Consider the following 22601-nt stretch of genomic DNA (forward strand, 5'->3'; position numbering starts at 1 on the left):
ATGCCTCTGCTGGGAAGAGTATCAAATCACTTGTGGAGTTGCAATCTCTGTGCTCGCTTTCGAGAGAAGCAAGGCCAATATGATGAGGGGAAAGGGGGACAGAATTTAAATAATCTCCTGCAATTCCAGAGGCTTGACAACCCAAAGACTGCAGGGAAGGCTGGACACAGACTGGAATCTGCTGACAAGTTGTAAGGTCATCTGGTAACATAAATCCTGACTCCGGGAGGTCAGTATTTTCCTAAGACCATCAGCTGACAAGGTAAGACCACCACCACCACTACCACCACCACCACCGCCACCACCACCACTACCCGGCACCCATACACAGTGGAAGCAATCTGCTTACTTTGGTCATCCAAGTAATTATCATCAGAGAAATAGCCAGAATATTTATTAACTATATATTCAAGAACCATGGCCCAGCCAAGGTATCACACAAAATTAAGCATCCACCCATCAAATGTGGTCAGTGTATGGTAAACTCTTCTCAGTGCTGCAAAGAGGAGAACAGGGAGACTACATTAGGAGGAATCTTCACAGAGTGCCTTGGTGGTGGGGAGAGGTTCAAGGCAAGAGTGATGGGTGATGTAGTTGCCAGGTACCCTTGATAAGATATGATGAAAACACCATTTCTGCTCTGTGGCCTTTCTCTCCCAAATCTACATCTTTAAGCAAATCATGAGGAAAACCTTCAGATAGTTGCAACTGTAAAACTTTTATAAAACTCTGTTTTCCTCAAGCGTAGCAAGCCCAGCAAAACAACGAAAGGTCCTAGAGGGCATCTGTATATGCCCATGAGGATGAGGCATATAGTGTAGAACCCAGAATTTGAAATCGGCCAAGGAGACATCAAGAAGTCTGCAGAAGGATTAGAATTTAATTAGTAATAGTTTGCACAGTTGTGATTCATGAATTGCATAAAGACCATTGCTCAAATGTCACAGAAACTGGGTATGGAATATGGGAAATGGCTTCATACTGTTTATGCAAACCAAAAGTAATATATTCATTACAAAATGTAAAGGAAATGAGGCACAAGCCTTTCATCAGAAGTACAATTCACATACTGTTACTTTCTCATATTATAATACTATACAGAAAATAAAATTTAAAACTATGGAAAGTCAGAAATGCACTTGCAGGCATGAAGTAAAATGCACTCTGTCACTTCGCTCTTACCTCTATCCAAAGGTGTAAAGTTTATTGTAAAGCAAAACATCCAATAATTCATTGAAAATAAGAGGCAATAGGTTCATTAGGAAAATTAATGTTATTCAAACCTACAACCCTCTGGCAACTCTTCACTATAAAAAGCTCCATTAAACTTATATAATCACTGTAGGAGGGAAGCAATAAGATTCTCCACGGAGAGAGCAAATTTTCAATTCGAGAAATCAATATTCTTGGACTGGCCTCAAAAGCAAAGCCTAGAAGGAAAAGAAATCAAATAATCTACACTGGCAACATGCGACGCCATGTAGTTAAACCGATGTCTGTTGAATCTGGCAACCTCCTTGACGTTTGGTAGATAAATCTCTTTACCAGAACTCTCAGGTCAACTAAAATGCACACCAGACATGTCTGAGCCAGACTGCATCAGCCGAGGAAGCGCTGTTGGTGGCCACAGACATGGTGGATCCAGGTAGAGGAAACTCTGAATTAGGCCGTCTCTAGTTTAATTCTCGTCCACCCGCACCCCATTCTTTCTTTCTCTGAATCCAAATCCAGCATTTTGGGTTTCAGGTTGATTAGACTATACCCTCTCAGTCATAAATTCAAAAATAAACATGGATTAAGTGTGTGTGTGTCTAAGCTAGAAGTGTTCTTACCTTTCAGACAGATGGCTATGAATTCAAATAATTTGCTTTGGGGGAAATCTAAACATATTTTATCTGCCTGCATCCCAGTCGATGTGAAGCAGTACAGACAGCTGGAGCGCATGCCCACTCTGTGAGCCGTTAAGTACCCTATGGTTCTCGTTAGAGGAAATTATTTTCAACTGCATGCCAGGTGGCTCATTCCCACAATGCATTAGGAGGCTGAAATGATGTGTGAGCAAGGGATTTGTGTATATACAATACACACGTGTAGGAATAAAACCTTAAATGTGCACAAGCAATAAAAAAACAAAACCCTAACAACTTTAGGAAGAGAAAAAAAGAGGCATTAGGCAAGATATGATTTCTCTGCTTTTTATGATCTTGAGTCCTCTGGGGTTGAACCAGAAAAAAATTTAATAAGGTAATTTATTTTAAACTTTTATTTTACAAAGAAAATACTTTCTACATTACCCAACTTGATTTACATGTAGGCAGCCGGTTTTTGAAATCTGAAAATTCTGTATTCCAACAAGACACTGAGCCTTCTTAGTGTAGAAACTACATGCATTTCTGTGCTTAATGCAAGACTGGGCACATTACAACACTTACTTTTGGAATATTTAGAGACACAAGGAACCCATGCAGCCATATCTTAAATTTGCAAAGTATTTTCTCATGCACAGGTTACAATTGTGGCCACTTGTGTATTTTTCTGAACTCTACAGTCCTGGGAATTCAACTGAAACAAGTATTTTGCATTGCATTTTTGAGAAAATAGTTTAGGCTTCCAGAGTTTTGCTTATGTCTTTGATGGCTTCTTTATTTTATTTTAAAATCCACTTTAATTAAAATATAATAACATCACTTCTCTCTTTCCTTTCCCTCCTCCAACCCCTCCTGCTTTCAAATTGAAAAAAATTTTAAATTTATTACACACACACACACACACACACACACTTTATGTATGTATCTATGTAAATATGTATTTATCGATCCATCTCTATATAAATACAACCTGTTGACTCAGTTTTTCTTGTGTGTTTGTATGGTTTCTGGGGGTGACTGTTCCTGTGTTAGATAACTTGGGACTCATTGCTGGGAGAAGTTAATGCTCCCTCTCTCAGGAGTCATCAATTTGTGAGTCAGTGTATAAGGGTGTGACCCCACTGAGATTTTTTCCCCATTTACGTTAGCATGGCTTTCAACATTACTCTGGTTCAACTCTTGTTTTGCAACCATTTATAGGAGATTTGTTTTCACAGCAGGCTTTCTGGCTCTCTGTTCTTACAAGCTTTCCGCTTCCTTTTCCACAAGGTTCCCTGAGCCACAAATCCAGGAGCTGTGCTGCAGAGGTATCCAGTGGGGCTGGACTCCAGACAATCCATCAATTTCTGCATTATGTCCTGCTGTGGTTGCCTATAATTGTCTCCATTTGCTTTAAAAAAGATCCTTCTTTGATTAAGGGTGATAGTTACACTTGTCTGTGGGTATAAGAATAGGACTTAAAATGTAGCTAAAGAATTATGCTGGTCTACCAAAAACTTTCTTCTAAGATACATGACCTTATTAGCCCTAGAAAGTTGACTAAGTTCCTAGTACCAGGTACAATTTACTTCCTGTTGAGTAGGCCTTTAAAGGCACATAGGTATCTGGTGGTTACTACCAATATGTGAGTGCCACTATTGCATCTTTAAGGGATAGCTTGCCATATTGGTCATTGTGGTTCAGATTTGTCACAACTGAGTAGGACTATTAATTGCCTCTCTTTTGGGAGATTTTACAGTATTTTCTGATACCATGGAATCCATACCACATGAATAAGGCTTTCAAGTTAGATTCAAGGCAAATAATCGAAGCCTTGTGTACCAGTAACATCTTCAGCATTAGAGGATTAGCTTTAATCTTTGAGAGGCGCTGTAGGGCAACAATAGCTGTGCATTGTTTTGGGACTCATTGACTACCTACTCATTGACTACCCTGACCACTTGCTAGGAGGTTTCTCATGACTTATACTGGGGTTGTTGTTAATCTATGGTTCTTGTATGAAACATTGTCAACCCAACACACACACACACACACACACACACACACACGCACGCACGCACGCACACACACACACACACACACACGCGCGCACGCACGCATGCACACACACACACACACACACGCGGGGTTATATAACATGCTAACATAACATGTTAGCATTTATCAATATCAATTTACAAAAACAGATGTCTTTCCATTTTCCAGTGTCTTTTTTAGTACTTTTCTTCAGAGATTAAAGATTTCATAACAGAGTTCTTCCACAACTTTTTCAGGCTTACTATAAGTTATTCGGTTGTCTTTGATGCTACTAAAAATGGAAATGTGTTCATGATCTCTTTCTGAATGTGTTATTAATGTATATTTAAAAACATCTATGGACATTTGTAAATTCATTTTTACCATACCACTTTGTTGAAATTTTTATTGCTTCTAGAAGTTTTCTGGTGGAATGTTTTGTTTTTTTGTTTTTTTTCATGTATAATATCATATAACCTACAAATAGGGATATACTAATTTTTATCCTGTTTGTATCTATTTAATCTCCTCTCGCCTTATTGCTTTATCTGGTATTAACCATATTGAAATGGACTGATGCTTTTGTACAACAGTGTCTTGTTACTGATTTTAATGACGTTGCTTTGAGCTTTTCTCCATGTTAGTGGTGAGTTTGTCATGCATAGCCTTTATTATGTCGAGGTCTGTTCCTTCCTTCCAGTCCTGGGTTCTCTAGGAATTTGATCATGGAAGTATGTTAGAATTTGTCAATATTTTTAACATCCCGTGATTTTTTTCCTTAACTCTATTTATATGATTATTTATATACTATATATTTGTATTATATATATTTATTGAGTTATGTATGTTGAACCAGTCCTGCCAACAGGATAAAATCAATGTGATCATGGTAAATGATTTGATATGTGCTTGAGTATGTTTGCTGGTATTTTATTGAAGATTTTTACATCTCTGCTTATCAGGGATAACGACCTGTAGTTTTTGTTGTTCCCTTTCTGCTTTGGATATTAGAGCAACACTGGCTTTACATAATGCATACAGGGGTGATTCATTTGTTTCTATTTGCAAAATAAGTTAAGGAGTATTGGTAATAGTTCTTCATTGAAAGTCTGGTAAAATTCTGCTGGGAACCCATTTGGGCCTGGACTTTGTACACTCAGAAGGTTTTTATTACTCTTTCAATCTTCTCCTTTGTTATGGATCTGATTAGGCTGTTGATCTCTTCCTGGATTAACTTTGGTAGTTCAGATGAGCAAGTAAATGAATCTATTTCTTTCAGACTTTCCAACTTAATGGAGTACAGGCCATTAAAGCTTTCTTTGGGGGTTGAAGTTTTCATTGTAGAACCATACCTCAGGGAATATACCTCAACAGAGAAAAGGCTATATATGACAAACCCACAGCCAACTTAGAGAAAAATGGATAAAGACTTGAAGTGATCTCATTAAAATCAGAAACAAGACCGAGTTGTTCACTAGCCCCAGACGTTTTTAATATAGACACACTAGCTGGAACAAGAAGGCAAGGGAAAGTAATTTTGGAATTTCTTTGGTGTCTGTTTTAAGGTTTCCATTTCAGTCTGTTAATTTGGTTCCCCTCTTACTTTTGAATAGTTGAGCCAAGGGTCTTTCAGTCTCGTTTATCTTCTCAGAGAACCCACTGTTAGATTCACTGATTCTTTGCATTTGTTTCAATTACATTTATTTTTGTTATGACTTGTTTTTTATTTTATTGTTAATAAAAATAAATAAATAATAAAAATTACTTTAATTTTTTATGTCTTGTTATCTACTGGATTTGGGTTCGGTTTGTTCTTATTTTCAACTCTTGAGTTTTATCATTAGGTCATCTATTTGTGATCACTCTAATATTTTAGTGTAAGCACTTAGGGCTTTAAACAATTTTCTTTATCTTTTGTTTGTGGGTTTTATTTTTAATGCAACATATTCATTTATTTTTTTGAGAATTTCACATATTGAATATATTTTGATTATATTCACCCCAACTGCTCTAACTCCTCCAAAATCCATTGCCTACCATTGCTTTCGAGGCATTTTCTGGGTTAATAGCCCATCTTTTCCAATATGTGCTGTACATACAATCAGTGGGGCCACTCAGAGGAGTGTGGCTAAACTATCAGCCACCACCCTTTAACAAAAATGGACACTCCCTCTGCCAGATCCTTCAACTGTCCAGGGCCACTTATCCAAGTGTAGAGGCTCACAAGCACTACCCCTCTTGCTAATGTGTGCACTAGCTTGTCTTTCTAATAGAGTGCATTTTTTCAATTTTCTAAATGTTTCAAAGGCTCAAATGAGGCATATCTATCTCAACATGATTCTTTGTGGTCATAAATATGTCCTACCTTAGTTCAGTTTGTTTATTTTGCAGTCATGCCCAGTCAGGACAACAACAACAACAACAACAAAAAGTTAGACAGAAAAGAAAAGAGAGTGTGTTACTCTTGCTTAAGGTGGTATAGAAAGGTTTTTTTTATCTCAAATCTTGGAAAATAATCTAGCTTAAGTTACCTTGGCATTCTTTGCTTATGAACAGAACTCGAGCCAGGTTATGTACCCATCCATACCATTATCTTTTTTCTTAGAGTTAGACTCTAAATACCACTATTAATTTGATCTTTTCTAGTTTTATGTTCCATTTTTCCACTTTATCTGGATAAACCTATGATCCTAACTACAATTCCTCAATAACTGGAGGTCCTGTCATATAAAGAGTATTCTATAGACCTATAGCATGGTTGTCATGTGGAAATTTTAGAAATGTAAATTTTTTGATCCGATCTCAGGCTGACTATATCACAATCCACATTTTATTTTTGTATGCTTTTGTCTATATGTTCATTTATTTCCCCCTTTATTGAACTTAGATTCTTTTCTCATACAATATATTGTGATTATGGTTTCCCCTGCATCTGTTCCTTTCAGTTCCTCCCCACTTCTTTTAACATCTAGATCCACTCTCTTTTAATTTCTCATTAGAAAAGAACAGGCTTCTTAGAAATAATAATAATAATACAATATGATTAAGTAAAATATAATAACATAATTAGAAACCCATTACATTGAAGTTGGACAATCAAACCAAGTGAAAAAGAGCCCAAGAGAAGGCACAAGAATCAAAGATCCACTCACTCACACACTCAGGAGTCCCATAAAAATACTAACCTGAAAACTATAATATATATACAGAGTACCTTGTGAAGACCCACGCAGGTCCTATGCTTATTGGCCTCAGCTCTGTGAGGTTCAGGTTGAGATTGGGTTCAGCTGACTCAGAATGCCTTGTTCTCCTGGTGTCCTCCATCCTCTCTGGTTCTTCCATATTTCTGTCTCCTCTAATGGCAGATCTGAGATCTGACAGGATAGATTTGATGGAGACATCCTATTTATCAATGTGCGTTCCAAGGTCTCTCTCTTTCTCTACGTAATCTCTCACTGGGGGTTTCTGTATTTATTTATCACCATGTGCTGCAGAAGAAAGCCTCTCTGACTAAATAAGGTACTGGCTTATGAGTAATGCAGATTATTACTAGGGATTATTGTATCACTACTTTTCCCACAAAGACCAGTAGTATTTGGTTTTACCCCAGGTCTCTGGAATACTAGTCTCTTGTTCTCGGTCAACCAAACAGTGTCAAGCATAGGTTCCATCTTTTACAATGGGCATTGAGTAAAATCAGATATTGGTTAGTTACTCTCAGGAGCCTTGTGCCATCGCTGTCCTAGAATATTTTGTAGACTTGACAGCATTGTAGATCAAAGGTTTATGTGACTATGTTGGAATTTACTTTCTCTTTTGGTAGACTACAGAGTACCTTTCTATACCAGACTCTAGAACATAGGGTTGAAAGTTCTATGTAGAAAGTAGCTTGACTTCTCCATGTTCAGTGAATTGTATGGGTATTGTTTTTAGCCATGGAGTTTTTCTGTCAGATTAAGGAGAGTAACATATTGTGTTGGCAACAGCCTGGGTTATTTCAGGATTTTCATGGGATCCCTTTGACCAACAATTCAATTGGATGTGATCCAGTCTCAGTCTTGGAAGACTTATTTGGTGACAAAAGATATCTAATTGAGATTCCGTCTATCCTGTTATTTGGAGACTTAATTAGGATCACTTTCCTGTATTTTAGAAAGTTTCCATTGCAATAAGACTTTTTTTTACCACCCTTGAAATGTCCCCCAATTCTAGCTACCTGAGAATGCTGCCCCTCAACCCTATCTCTCCTCCCACTGACCATCTGATTACCCTGTTCCTATCTCTCGTACTTTCAGTCCACCCATAAAATCTATTCTATTTTCCCCTGCCAGGGAGATCCATGTGTCCCCTGCAAGGTCTTACCTTATACCTAGCTTCTCTGGGTCTGTGGATGGAAGCCTAGTTATCATTTATTTAATCACAAATATCCAGGTAGATATAAATGCATACCATGCTCATCTTTCTTTGTCTTCATTAACTCACTCACAATGGCTTTTTTCTAGTTCCATCTATTTGCTTGTAAATTTCATGACATTATTTTTAAAACTGCAGAGCAATACTCTATTGTGAAATGTTAAGTATTTTCTTTAGCCATTCTTCTGTTGACAGACATCTAGGTTGTTTGCAATAGGCTTCCCTGTGGATGCTTAGTAAGCATTGACCTCTACTGTCACCTGAGCATATGAACACTGGACTGGAGTCAGCAGAAACACCTACCTGATTGGCCAGGATAACTTTCTTTTATAGCAATCTTCATTATTGAGATCAATTCCAAGGTTCAAGATTTCAGACAGTACTCCAATTATCAATTGGATCTCTTAATGCCTTTGAAGTTCCCTTGAGATTTATTAAGAAAGTGATCATTTAGGTGAAGGCCTTTTCTTTTTTAATACAATATAATTTTATTTTTATAGGTTATTTTATTTATTTACATTTTCCGTTTCTTTTATTTGGTATTTTCTTTATTTGCATTTCTAATGTTACCACCTTTCCTGGTTTCTGCTCTGGAAACCTCCTATCCCATCCTGCCTCACCCTGCCTCCCATACCCACTTCCACACTCCCTCCCACCTCCCTTCCCTGCATTTCCCTACACTGGGATATAGAGCCTTCACAGGATGAAAGGCCTCTCCTCCCATAGATGCCCAACAAGGCCATCCTCTGCTAAATATGCATCTGGAGTCATGTGTCCCTCCATGTACATTTTCTGGTTGGTGGTCCTTTGGAGCTCTCGGGGGGGGGGTCTGGTTCATTGATATTGTTGTTCTTATGGGGCTGCAAACCTCTTCAGCTCCTTCAATCCTTTCTCTAACTCCTCAATTGGTGACCCTGTTCTCAGTCCAATGGTTGGCTGTGAGCATCTGCCTCTGTATTGGTCAGGCTCTGGCAGAGCCTCTCTCCTGAGAGAGACAGCTATATAAGACTCCTGTCAGCATGCAAAGCTTTTGTAAGGCAAAGGATGCCATTAGGACAAAACAGCAACCAACAGATTGGGAAAAGATCTCTACCAATCCTATATCTGACAGAGGCCTAATATTCACTATATACAAAGAACTCAAAAAGTTAGATTCAAATAATCCTATTAAAAATGGGGTACAGAGCAAAACAAAGAATTCTCAAATGAGGAATATCAAATGGCTGTGAAGTAGTCAAGCTGTTTGTGTATGGCACTCAGAGTTATGAGTTTTCTTCTTAGCACTGCTTTCATTGTATCCCATAAGTTTGGGTATGTTGTGACTTCATTTTCATTAAATTCTAAAAAGTCTTTAATTTCTTTCTTTCTTTCTTCTTTGACCAAGTTGTCATTGAGTAGAGCATTTTTCAGTTTCCATGTGTATGGGAGCTTTCTGCTGTTTCTGTTGTTATTGAAGACCAACGTTAGTCTGATACAGATGAGGATGCTTGCAGCTAACCACTGGACTCAACTAGGGGACCCCAGTGGAGGAGTTAGAGTAAAAACTGAAGGAGCTGAAGGGGTTTGCAACACCATAGAAAGAACAACAGTATCAACCAACCTGACCCCACCAGAGCCCCCAGGGACTAAACCACCAACCAATGTGTACACATGGAGCACCAATAGTAGAAAAAGCCCTTGGTCCTGTGAAGGCTTGTCTCCCCAATGTAAGGGAATGCCAGGGCACTGAGGGTGGAGTGGGTGGGTGGGAGTGGGAGCATCCACATAGAAGCAGGGGGAGGGGGAAGGTGGTGTTAGAGAGGAGAGACAGGGGATAATATTTGAAATGTAAATACATAAAATATCTAATAAAACTAAAAAAAGAGAAATGTTCAACAGCCTTAGTCATCAGGGAAAAGCAATTTTATTTTATTTTAAATGTTTCCCCCTTCCCAGTTTCCCCTCCACAAACCCCCATTCCCTTCCCGTCCCTGTGCCTCTTTGATGGTCCTCCCCCACTTGCCCACTCACTCCTGACTCAGCACTCAAGCATTTCTCTATACTGGATCATAAAGCCTCTAAAGGATCAAGGAGATCCCCTTCCATTGATGCCCAACAAGGCAATCCTCTGCTACATATCCAGGTAGAGCCATGGGTCCCTCCATATGAACTTTGAGGTTGGTGGTTTAGTCCCTGAAGGTGTGGGTGATCTGGTGGTTGATATTGTTGTAATAAGGCATTGGACCTTAAAAGAGAATATCTGCCAGTTAGTCTAATTTTTGTGAACATTTTGTAGATTCTAACTACTCTTATTTAATGAAGGGCTTTCGTGAAGTGCTATTTAGTGCATTCTCTGATTATTCTAAAACATAGAATATATCTTTGTAATACTTCATATCCTCTTCATGGAAAATAATATAGGTTATATACAATGCCATAATTTAATGGCAGAAATTGGTTGAATTTACTACTTACATTTTGATGTATAGTGTTTGTTAGTTATACTTAATGCAAATGTGTTGGAGTTAAGACATAAAATTTAGAAATAAGGCATTATGAAGTTAACAATATTCTATAGGACAATAGATCTCTCATCCTAGGTATACTGGAAGTTGTAACCCAGGCTAATGGAATCTTCCTGGAGAGTTCTCCAGAAAATGCAGATTTTAGAATCTAAATTAATTTTGGTACCTCTCTTTGGGATGTGCAGTGGACTTTCTCTCACTTACAGCCATTAAATTTCTTCACTTCTATCTCAATAGCCCCTACTCTCTCCTATCTTTAAGGGCATGTATCTTGCTCAAAACAAAGCAAAAACAAACAAAAATCAAAACCAGAGAACAGAGTGAATATAATTGATATTGTTCCTAAGTTTATCACTATACAAATGCTGGCGAGGATGCGGAGAAAGAGGAACACTCCTCCATTGTTGGTGGGATTGCAAACTGATACAACCTCTCTGGAAATCAGTCTGGAGGTTCCTCAGAAATTTGAACATTGCACTACCTGAGGACCCAGCTATACCTCTTTTGGTTATACCAAAAGATGCTCCAACATACAACACGACAAATGCTCCACTATGTTCATAGCAGCCTTATTTATAATAACCAGAGGCTGGAAAAAACCCAGATGCCCTTCAGCAGAGGAATGGATACAGAAAATGTGGTACATCCATACAATGAAGTACTACTCAGCTATCAAAAACAATGACTTCATGAAATTCATAGGCAAATGGATGGAACTAGAAAATATCATCCTCACTGAAGTAACCCAATCACAGAAAAACACACATGGTATATACTCATTGGTAAGTGGATATTAGCCCAAATGCTCAAATTACCCACAGACCACATGAAATTCAGGAAGGATGACCAAAATGTGGATGCTCCACTCCTTCTTTAAAAGGGGAACAAAAATACCCATAGGAGGGGATAGGGAGGCAAAGTTTGGAACAGAGACTGAAGGAAGAGCCATTCAGAGCCTGCCCTACATGTGCCCCATACATATACAGTCACCAAACTAGATAAGATGGATGAAGCTAAGTAGTGCGTGCTGACAGGAACCGGATATAGATCTCTCCTGAGAGACACATCCAGAGCATGTCAAATATAGTGACAAATGCCAACAGCAAACCACTGAACTGAGAATGGTACTCCCATTGGAGGAATTAGAGAAAGGTCTGAAGGAGCTGAAGGGGCTTGTGACCCATAAAAACAACAATGCTAACCAATCAGAGCTTCCAGGGACTAAACCAATACCCGAGGACTAAACATGGACAGACCCTGGGCTCCAGCTTCATATGTAGCAGTGAATAATAGCCTTGTTGAGGCACTAGTAGACAAGAAAGCCCTTGGTCCTGCCAAGATTGGACCCCCAGTGTAGGGGATTATTTGGGGTGTGTGATGCGGGTGGATGGGGAGGGAAACACCCATATAGAAGGGGAAGGAGAGGGTTTAGGGGGCTGATGGGCAGGAAACTGGGAAAGGGAATAACATTTGAAATGTAAACAAGAAATTCCCAATTTAATAAAACTGGAAGAAAAAATAAAAGAAGCAGGAGAAGTAAGAACAGATTGAAAAGCTAGACAAATGCAAAGCCAATGGCTCACATGGCTGTGATGTGGAAGACAACTGGGTCTGGATTTAGCCCTCATTGGACTCATAGGCAATGATGGAAATTAAAAAAAAAAGCATGTAAAATTGTGCATTAGTTTCTACAGAGCTCAGTTGCCCACCCAGAAGTCTGTTCTTCTAGTCTCATCATAGAAAAGTCTAGACCTTCACATGATCTCTTCCAGCTTTCCTTTCCCTGAGATGTGTTGGCAAGTGTCTGAAGTCCCCAGTAATCCTTCTTGCTTGTAACCTCTCACTACTGATCATCCAGTCTCCACATCTGTACTGGTATTTATTTCAGTTAATCCATTACCAGAGGATCAAGTTTCTGAGGGCCAGCGGCTGCTCACAATCCACATTGCTCTCAGCGATTACGTACACAGGCCACAACTGAGAATGTTTATCAGGCTTCATTCTGCCAGGAAAAAGAATGAGTTTGTTATGCTGAGGACAGTCAGTGTTAAAAAACTGAATTATTAACGTTTAAATTGATCCTAAGATGTCAGATTCATCAATATTTAACAAATTATCTCAGCAGGTAAAAACTATCACAAATGCATCCCCTCATTTCCTACTTTCCCATCAATACACAGCATTTTAGTGTTTTATTCTTTAATGCTTTAGTTAAAATTGGACTATAAGGGGCTAGCACAATTGCTCAGGGCTTAAGAGTATTGGCTGCTTTTCCAGAAGACGTGGGTGCAGATCTCAGCACCCACAGGACAGCTCACAATAGTCTGTAACTCCATTTCCAGAGATATGACACACTTTCTGGCCTCTGGAGCCAATGAAAACTCATGATACACAGACTTATGCGCTGTCCAAATCCATACACATAAAATAATTGAATAAAACAAACTACAAACAAGAGTAAAGCCCCCACGTTCTGAAAACCCATTCTTGCCTTATCTCAGTTTCCAAATGTATTAAAGTCCCTGCGCTTCAACCATCTAAGCTATGACTCTATTTTTGACAGCATGTTTCTTTTTCATTCAGTGTATAACACATAACAGAATGTAGACACTTCACCTTTTGCATAGGGAAGTGTTTCAAAGTCTTAGGTTTTGGCACAAAGCAATGTAATACATAAGTTGGAATAGAGAATAGATGGCCCCAGCAAGAAAAATCTTTCTGAAATTAAAATTCTGCCTGAGGCTAACTCCACATTTATACTTCAAAAATTACAATCACCATCTCTTCTGTTTGCTAATATTACTTGAGTGGAAAATATGATGTTTGGGTTTAGACTAGAAACTGAAGCCATATTTTGACATTAGGAGTGCACAGGATTATTTAATGGAACCAAACTTGATTAAAAAAAACATGGAAATACATTTATTGGAACTGTAGAATGTAGGACGCCTCAGTGTTTTCTATATTCAATCTCTCCTTGCTTTTCAGGTAATTCTACTAAGATGTCACTTTGAAATTTTTCTGACAAACATGAACGTCCAAAGAGCAGTTTGAGTATTTTCTTCCAGCCCAGTTGTGGTACTGAGATAGGTAAGTAAACGATGTCAGGAACTGTAAGACCCAGAGCAGCTCATCATCGTAGGGTTCTGAAGCCATAGGCACTTTCACTTTCACTATGAAAATGGCAAGTTATTCCTTTACAGTTAGCTCCATTATGTAGGAGAAAATACTCATGCTGTCAGAGAAAGTCTCTGGTCTTCATGTGTATACGTTTCTTCTGGGCACTAGGCTGCCTGTATGGTTCACCATTGTGATATCAGTCAGTAAAAGAGGGAAGAAATTGTCTGAGAAGGGGCACAGCCCAGCACTGGGTCAGCTGTGAGATACATTTCTGTACAGCTGTGGAAAGTGTCTATGGGCTCCTTAAGCTCACAGTATTGCCGGGACAGCACTAGGAATATGTATTTGCAATGTGTGTGCAGATCAAGTTCTGCAACTTCAAATGCAACACAGGTTGCTCTAAGGGTAGCAATGTCACAGCCCCACAACGACAAGGCTCAGTGAGCACCAGTGTGTTCTACTGAGAGAGACACTGCACTCAGAAAAATACTGAAAAAATGAGCTTTACATAATTCTCATCTTCTCATCTTTGTTCCTCCACAGTACTCGGATTGCAAACAGGTGCCACCACATCTGTTTGTGCACCACAGTCAAAAATATCAGGAGTCACACATGCTAAACAAGCAGTGCCCACTCTGGGCCACATAGTCAGCTTCAAAATGGCGGGTCAAGAAAAAGACAAGTCTTTGAGATCTGCATTTCATCACACGCATGAAGTTAAGGTAAAAGCTAGGATTGCTTCAAATTCAAAGACCTATCCATAGAATGACTTAACAATATGTTTTTTGATATTTTCATTCAAGTTACCTCAGCTATATTAATAGGTGAGTCATTTACGATCAGCTTAGCAATTTAATTACCCAAAATCCACTAATTCCACAGCACAGCACTTTTCCAGCTCTCCATGAAAACATCTTGACATTTCATCATATTTCCATATTTAGCAAAACAGACATTTTTATTTAAATGTGTCTATATGAGAAATATTTTGAAAAATCTAATGTAACAATGAACTTGACAAAATATTATGTTATACATCTTACCAAAATACACAAAAATCAGAAAAGGTGAAATATCGCTTTTAAATTACTCTAACAAGATAAAATTAAAGGAAATAATAAAATCTAGTGCAACTTAATAGTTCTGTTACATTTGCAATAAAAATAAAAAACTTTCTCACAATTTCTAAAATACCTTTCAAAAAAGCATTTCACAAATGTCTGAAGTTCTGCAGACAATGCAGACTACATACACATTTGTCTTTGAGCCACACATTAATTACATAGACAAGTAAACTGGAATAAATTGACACAGACAGCTCTTCATTTCTCTGGGAGAGGCTGACTCACCCATTTCTGATATGGAGACTTAAGAAACATTAGTGCAGAAGTCTGACCCACTGTTGCCCTTGCAAGGTAAACATGTAAAATGAAGCATGTAAAATGAAGCAACACTATAGTTGGTATCAAAATAAATTCACTCAGAAACATGCCCCACCGCTGATAGAGTGTGGGGCCAAATCCACCCAGGCTGTAAGAAGGCAGTGCTGGGAAACGAGCAGGAAAAACGAATCAATTTCCCTCTTGAGAAAATATTCGGCTGCATCATGAAAAATGTCTTCCACTTTCTTGCACATTTTCATCTCCACTGAATTTGATTTTTCTGCTTTCTTGGAATTACTAATGCCCCGATAAACACTCTAATGATTTCATGCTGGTGTGCTGATAGCATTAGAAAGAATGAGAGGAGACTTGGGCACAAGTCTTTTCCCTGAAGTGACTTTTGACTCACAGATGTGCCCAGATATCTGACTCAAGAAGGTCAAATGGACTTGAGCCCACTCGTCCTTCTTATACAAGCTGGTGACTGTGGTTCAAGGACCCCTGGGACCCGGCATCCCCAGCTTCAGGATGTGAACCTGACTTGAAGAACATTTTCTTCCATTCTTCAGACCCGGTCCTGGTAAGGCAGCTGCTCTCTAAGCTATCATACACAGTTGCTTTAACATGGTTCGCTACATCAGAAAGTCTGTTGAATTGTTTGGATGTGAAGACTCTACACAGTATTTGAAATTAACATCACTGTTCTTAAAGATTTCCATGGTAATGGAAAGCAGGCACGTGCTTAGCTGCTTCCCACATACAATGTCACGGCTCTTCTTCGATCTTTCTCCTGTCTCACCCAAATCAGAATTGTGGGTAATGATTCCAGTGACAACATTTTTGGCAGCGGAGTCTCACTAGGGAACATAGAGTTGCTATAATTGAACTTTTTCCTTCTTTAACCTGAATGACAGAATTTCATGGTTACTGAGCTGTTATTCGCATGTAGATCCTGTTATCAAGTCATGATCGCTGTGCCTCAGGACCTTACAGAATCATGATGGAGGGAGTTTGCCTCCCCCACTCCCCCTCCACTCCTGATGGGGAAGGAAATGTCTTATCTTTCTCTGCTGATGCAGTATGCAGGTACCATCTAGGATGGAGAGACCTGGACTCTGAGCCGGCATGTCCTGATGGTGTAGTCTTAAGTCCTCACTGCTCCTGTTGCATTTAACTCAGTAATGGCTTTGTGTTCAGTCTCCCAGACAGAGCAAAAGAACTGTCTTAAATGTTTGTGAGGTAATTTTTTTGGTATTTTTTGTATTAATGCAAAAACCACAGACCACCTGATTATATAATTGTGAGTATTAGTATAAGAACTAACTGGGAACCTTCCACTAAAATATTAGCGGCCCTCTTTTCAAAAGCAAATTATGCTGTCGACTTTTTGCTCTGATATCATAGTTCTGAGGAAATTACCTTTAATAATGGAATTTTGTGATAATGCCTCTTCTCTGTTTAAAGTATAGATTGAAGGCTAAAATCATTCATACAAATTCTAATCTTCATTTTCTACCTGCCTGAAGTTCAGTACTTCTTGTGCTGTATTCAGTATTGACCATATCAACTACTGAACCATTCTAAAGTTCATATATCTGTTTCAGTCATCAAAGAATGACTGTCCTTTTCATGGGAATGTTGTCCTTTTCATGTGGACTTTCTGAATATTTCTTTATAATATATGGATGTGCTGAGTAATTTTTAGATTTTTAAAAATTGTTTGGTTATGTATATGCACGAGCATGGGTGGAATCCAAGAGGCACGTCAGAGTCCTGGGAGTGGAAGCCAGTCATCCAAAAGAGCAGCATGTGCTTTTAACCACTGGCCATGTCTACAGCTTCCCAAACCAACCCTGAAAGGAAGACAATGCACACAGAATTCCAGAGGAGCCCAGTATTAGAGAATGAAGTCTTTATCAGGTTTGTAACCCTTTCATAGTAGTCTTCAGCAAAGGAGCCAACAGCAAAGGTTGGACTTAGAACTGTTCTCAGATGTCTCCTCAGAGCTGAAGATGACTCCAGGAAGGAATCCAAAGCATGGATGGCTTCAAAAGAAAGGTCATCTTGGAAGGAAACTCTTGAAAGTTTCTTGGCCTACATCTCAGCTATCTTACTTGAAACATATCGATTTTTAAAATGTGAAGAAATAATTCAGTTTGCATCTTTTTTCATACAGACTCCAATAGGAATTGGGAAATGTCTTTTAAAACATATTTTTGCTGACTTCAAATCCATCTTAGTTTGCACATAAGAAATAAGTCTGTCTAACAACAGAGAAGATGACAGCAGTCCTATTTTCTGTATAGTGACACACATTGTGATTTTTATTACTTCCTTTGTACTACAGACATATATTTTATATTCCATCTCCAAAAACCAGGCTGTTCATAACAAGTATTTGGAAGTTATTTTTGAGACATTTAAAATAGATATTTTAGCATAACATTTTATCTGTCCTTTCTTCTTTAATGATATCACTAGAAACCATCTTTAGAAATTAAAACTATGCTTTTGTACATTTTTATAATGAACCATCTTCTTTAAACTGAAAAACTAAGTGAATATTATACATAATTTAAAACAATAGTTAAAATAATACATACTTATATTTAAAATACTGTAAAAATAATTATGTCTTTCTTTTCTTTTGATAATTTGAAATTCGGCCCCTTATTATCTCTAAGAAAGAAAATTCTTGCTCGTGTTCTCCACAATGTTGAAGGTGGGACTTCACACTAACACACCTAAGATATTTTATAGAAAGCCTGATTAATTTCTAGGATCGCCTGACATTTCAAAATGATCTGTAATATCCGTTAATGTCACGAAAGAACACTACATATGGAATTATTAAAACCAGTCACCAGCCTTTAGCATATTCCTACAGGAAGAGAAAAGACACCCAAGGAACTGCTTTGCTCACTAACACAAGCAGGATGCCTATGCATCAAAATTCTATTGCTTGCAATAATGCTGAACTGAACATACACTGGGAGAGCAGCTTTCCTGAATTCCTTTCAGACATGCTGTGCCAAATTACATTCATCATTGTACAGCCACAGTGAGGGAAGAGCTGAAGCCATCATCCCCAGCAGTTGTGATTCACTGTGTTCTCTTGGTTAAGTACCTGCAGGTATAAATCAGAATACAATTTTAATTCTTGTAAATAAAAATCAAATACCAAAGATTATGACATACTCAAAATCCTATAAGCTACGATAAAATATTTTTAAATGAAGCAGTGCTTCACCTTACCTAATAAGCCAAAAAAATCTATATTTTTAATCGTGAGCCAACTTCATGTTATTAGAGGAGAAAATTGTCCTCCAAACCAAGGGAGCTCAACATTATTGTGTAAACACAAACCTCCAGCAACAAAAATTTCATTTTATAATCATTTTCGTATTCTCATGATGACATTTAAGAACATCTGTTCTCAATGATCCATAGAACATTCCAGAAGGTTGGGGTCTAGATATTCAGATATGTGAAAAAGTGCTTCTTGTTAATTTTAATGAGCAGAATGCATAGAATGGATAAACTTGGGCTAGAGAAAGATGGGAATCATCACTTTCTGAATTCCTTGAGAAAAATCAAAACATGGACTTAGATACCTGGATGACGTAGAATGTGTGGTTAGATGAGTAAGTGCTCAACCTGCTGATTCGATATCAGTCCCGGGTGACATACATCCAAGACTCTTCACAGGCTGAAACAAAAGGCACATTTTTCAAACCATTTTGCTTCAAAATAATTGGGACTCAGTCTCCAGATCAATAACTGCTGGTCGATCACCACATGGAAGAAAATCCACCTTGGCTTTACATCCAACACTCTTGAGACACTTACTCTTTAACAGGCCCAGAAGGCCCAGCATTTAGTGCTTCACATGGAATAGGTCTTAGATACCAAGCCATTGAATATATATCACTATACTCAATATAAAACATTCAATCTCAAAATTGTTTACAATTTGCAGACTCAAAGCAACAATGCCAAATCGGCCTTTAAAAATACTTAGCAGCGGGGCTGGGGATTTAGCTCAGTGGTAGAGCGCTTACCTAGGAAGCGCAAGGCCCTGGGTTCGGTCCCCAGCTCCTAAAAAAAAAAAAAAAAAAAAAAAAAGAACCAAGGAACATTTAAAAAAAAATACTTAGCAGCTCATAAATTAATGCTTTTTGTTGTTGTGAAGAACATTTGGTGCAAGTATTTAAGAGGTAAGACACTTAAACAAATAAACATATTCTTATTGAACTAAATATAACTATATATTTGGATATATCATATAAATTAGGAGCTGAATTCATAATTAATTGTTCATGAAATAGCAATACATGACTCTACAGGAATAACGAGATCAGTTCACAATTAATTTACATTAGAACCCCACCCATCAGTAATTTGTTAATTATATCTGAGTTTAGTAAGGAAAGTGTGCGTAGGAAAGTAATCCAGGAATGAGATGCTGTTTCAATAAAGGAAAATAAATCTAAGGTTCGAGACTTTTCCTGTGGAATTTGTACTTTCTTAGCTTCACACTTATCCTTCACTGGCACCGAAAAGGAAGTTTCTCATCCACCATCTCATCAAGTACTTTTTTCACACTGTATCCTAAACTGGCCCCAAGAACCACTCATTGATTTTTTCCATATATATTATATACATATATATTTATGCCAGAAGTCCAAGGTCATATCCAGCTTTCTTCAGAGGTCTTCAAAATTTTTGTTTTAACTTAAATCCCTATGGTGAAGTAGATTCTTTGGTGAAGACAAAGTTTGATATAGTTCCTTGATATATGTAGAAACATTTCACACACACACACATTGCACACATGTGTGGGCGCACACGCATGCACACACACATACACACACACACAAACATTGTCTCTCTTGTAACATAATTCATACTTAGTGTGATAGAACTAAACATAGCAAATAATTATGAGATCTCAAGGATCAATAGAGTTGCTATAGGATTGCAGTAGTTATAAAAATATTTTATCTACAGGGTGTTAAAGTCTTACTCAGACATTAAAAATGTCAAAGAAACATAAGGTAATTTCTGCGGTAAAAAGGAAAGAGAGAAGAGGATCTCAGTAAGATTGCTTTTGCCCAACATGTCTCCCAAGAAGCTGAGCCAAGCCCAAGATAAAGCAGGGACAGAGAGCCATCGAGAGCTTCAATGCAAGGACTTTCAGCAGCAGGCTGACCATCTGGAGTTGGTGTGTTTTGAAAATTAAGTGGGTCTCAACAAAAACTATAAAATAAACTCAGAACTTATGTTTATTTATTTATTCATGTATTTTGGATAGTTTTATATTCTGAAAAAAATGATAACTGTACTCAATATAAAACATTCAATTTCATAATTGTTTACAATTTACACACTCAAAGCAAAAATGCCAAATCTGCCTTTAAAAAATTTTAGCATTTCATAAATTAATCCCTTCTGTTGTTGTGAAGAGTATGTGATGCGAGCATTTAAGAGGAAAGACAAAAAAGACTTAAACAAATAAACATATTTATTGAACTTTTTTCTTCTAAACATAGAATGTGTGTTTCTTATGAGCAAACAATAAAATAAGAAACTTATTGAGAGTAAAATGATGCCTGTGTTTTCTATCATTAGAATGAAAGTACTATACATAAAGATACTTAACAATATTACATGGCTTAAATTGAAAACTGTTGTAAATGACTCAACTTATTATCATGAACTAAAATCATTTAATGCAATTAAGAGAAATCTTAATCTTTTTAAGTTGGCAAACTTTTCCTAATAATTAAACGATCTTGTTTACAACAAAGATGTTATTTATTTAAGAGTATATCTTAGAGGAATTGTGTTGGAATAAGGTCATGGTAAAAGAATTGAAATAATGATATTACATCTTTATGCATGTTTATTTTGTTTTTAAAAAGAAACAGAGCCATTTTGAGTTTTAATTGCATTATATTAATGCATTTTAAAGCAGTATCAGATCTTAATAATTGGAAATTTAGAAAGCACAGGCGTGCTGCCTAATGTAGTGCTAACGTTGGTTCATAAGTCTACGTCTGACTGATTTAATATTTGAATCCACTGTTTGAGTAACTTAGTTTGTCATAGTTTGCTTCCCATTTCTGGAGCAAAAACCATGACAAAAAGTAAATGGTAGAGCTGGGGGTTGACTTGGCTTTTTTGCCCCGTGCATTACCTTCCATCACTGAGGGATGCCATAGCAGGATCTCAAGACAAATAGGAGCGTGGAGGCCTGAATTAAAGTAAAACTATGGAGAAAACAGCTTACTGTCTTGTCCCAAATAAATTTCTCAGCTCATTTTTTGATACAACTCCAGGTTACCTGTCCAGAGGCGCAAACTCCCACAGTGGCATGAACCCTCCGGCATCAATAATTAGTCAATAAAACGTGTCACAAACTTGCCACAGGTCAGGCTGTTGGATTGTCCACATTTCTCATTGGGCATTCCTTCTTCCTATAACACTCTAGCTCGTGTCAACAGGACAAAAAAGCTAACCAGTCTAATAGGCCCTTTGTCAAATTTGAACTATAAAGCTCCCCCTTTTGTTTATCCCCAAGTCATGTAAATACTACAATATAGAACCAAGTGCAGCCTTAAGATCCTGAGTTTTTCTTAAAAAATGCAAACACTTTAAAACTTCATTCTCTTGAACAACCCAATGTCTCCTAGCTGTGACATTTTTGTAAAGTGCAAAAAAGAGTAAGTTACATTCTTGAATTAAGAGACAGTTACAAGTAGGTCAAACAAAACCTAAAGTATACATCCAGCCCTATGTCTTACTCATAATCTTCTGGGTTCCAAGTGTATCAGAAAACTCCACAGCTCTGGCTATGCCATATACAACCCAATCAACTTGTCTTGCAATCTCAGGATATAGCGTACACCTGGCACTGTCTTTGCTGGCCATCCCATGGTCCTGGCATCTCAAGCACCCTCAGGCCTATAATGCTACCAGGCTGTATCCTCACTAGTAGCCTCTCTTTAGGGACTCCATACCTATTGAATGGTGCCAAGGTCAGTTTATCTCCTTGACCTCTTTAATTTTGAAATGTTGCTGCGCCTTTACCAATGACCTCTCCTGGCCACCTGTGAGGTGAAGCCTCAGCAATTCTCTATTAGGTCACCTTTTAATTCCATCGCTTTCCTGCCATTAAAACCACTAACATGTGGGAGATTATTAGACATTACCAAATTAATCTGCCAGCTTGAGATGCAGTTTTGGCCACTCCCGGGGCACAGTTTCTATGTGTTGACCCCAAGGAAACACTTCCC

This window comes from Rattus norvegicus, chromosome 2 (assembly GCF_036323735.1).
Source record: "Rattus norvegicus strain BN/NHsdMcwi chromosome 2, GRCr8, whole genome shotgun sequence".
In the NCBI taxonomy this organism is placed as follows: domain Eukaryota; kingdom Metazoa; phylum Chordata; class Mammalia; order Rodentia; family Muridae; genus Rattus; species Rattus norvegicus.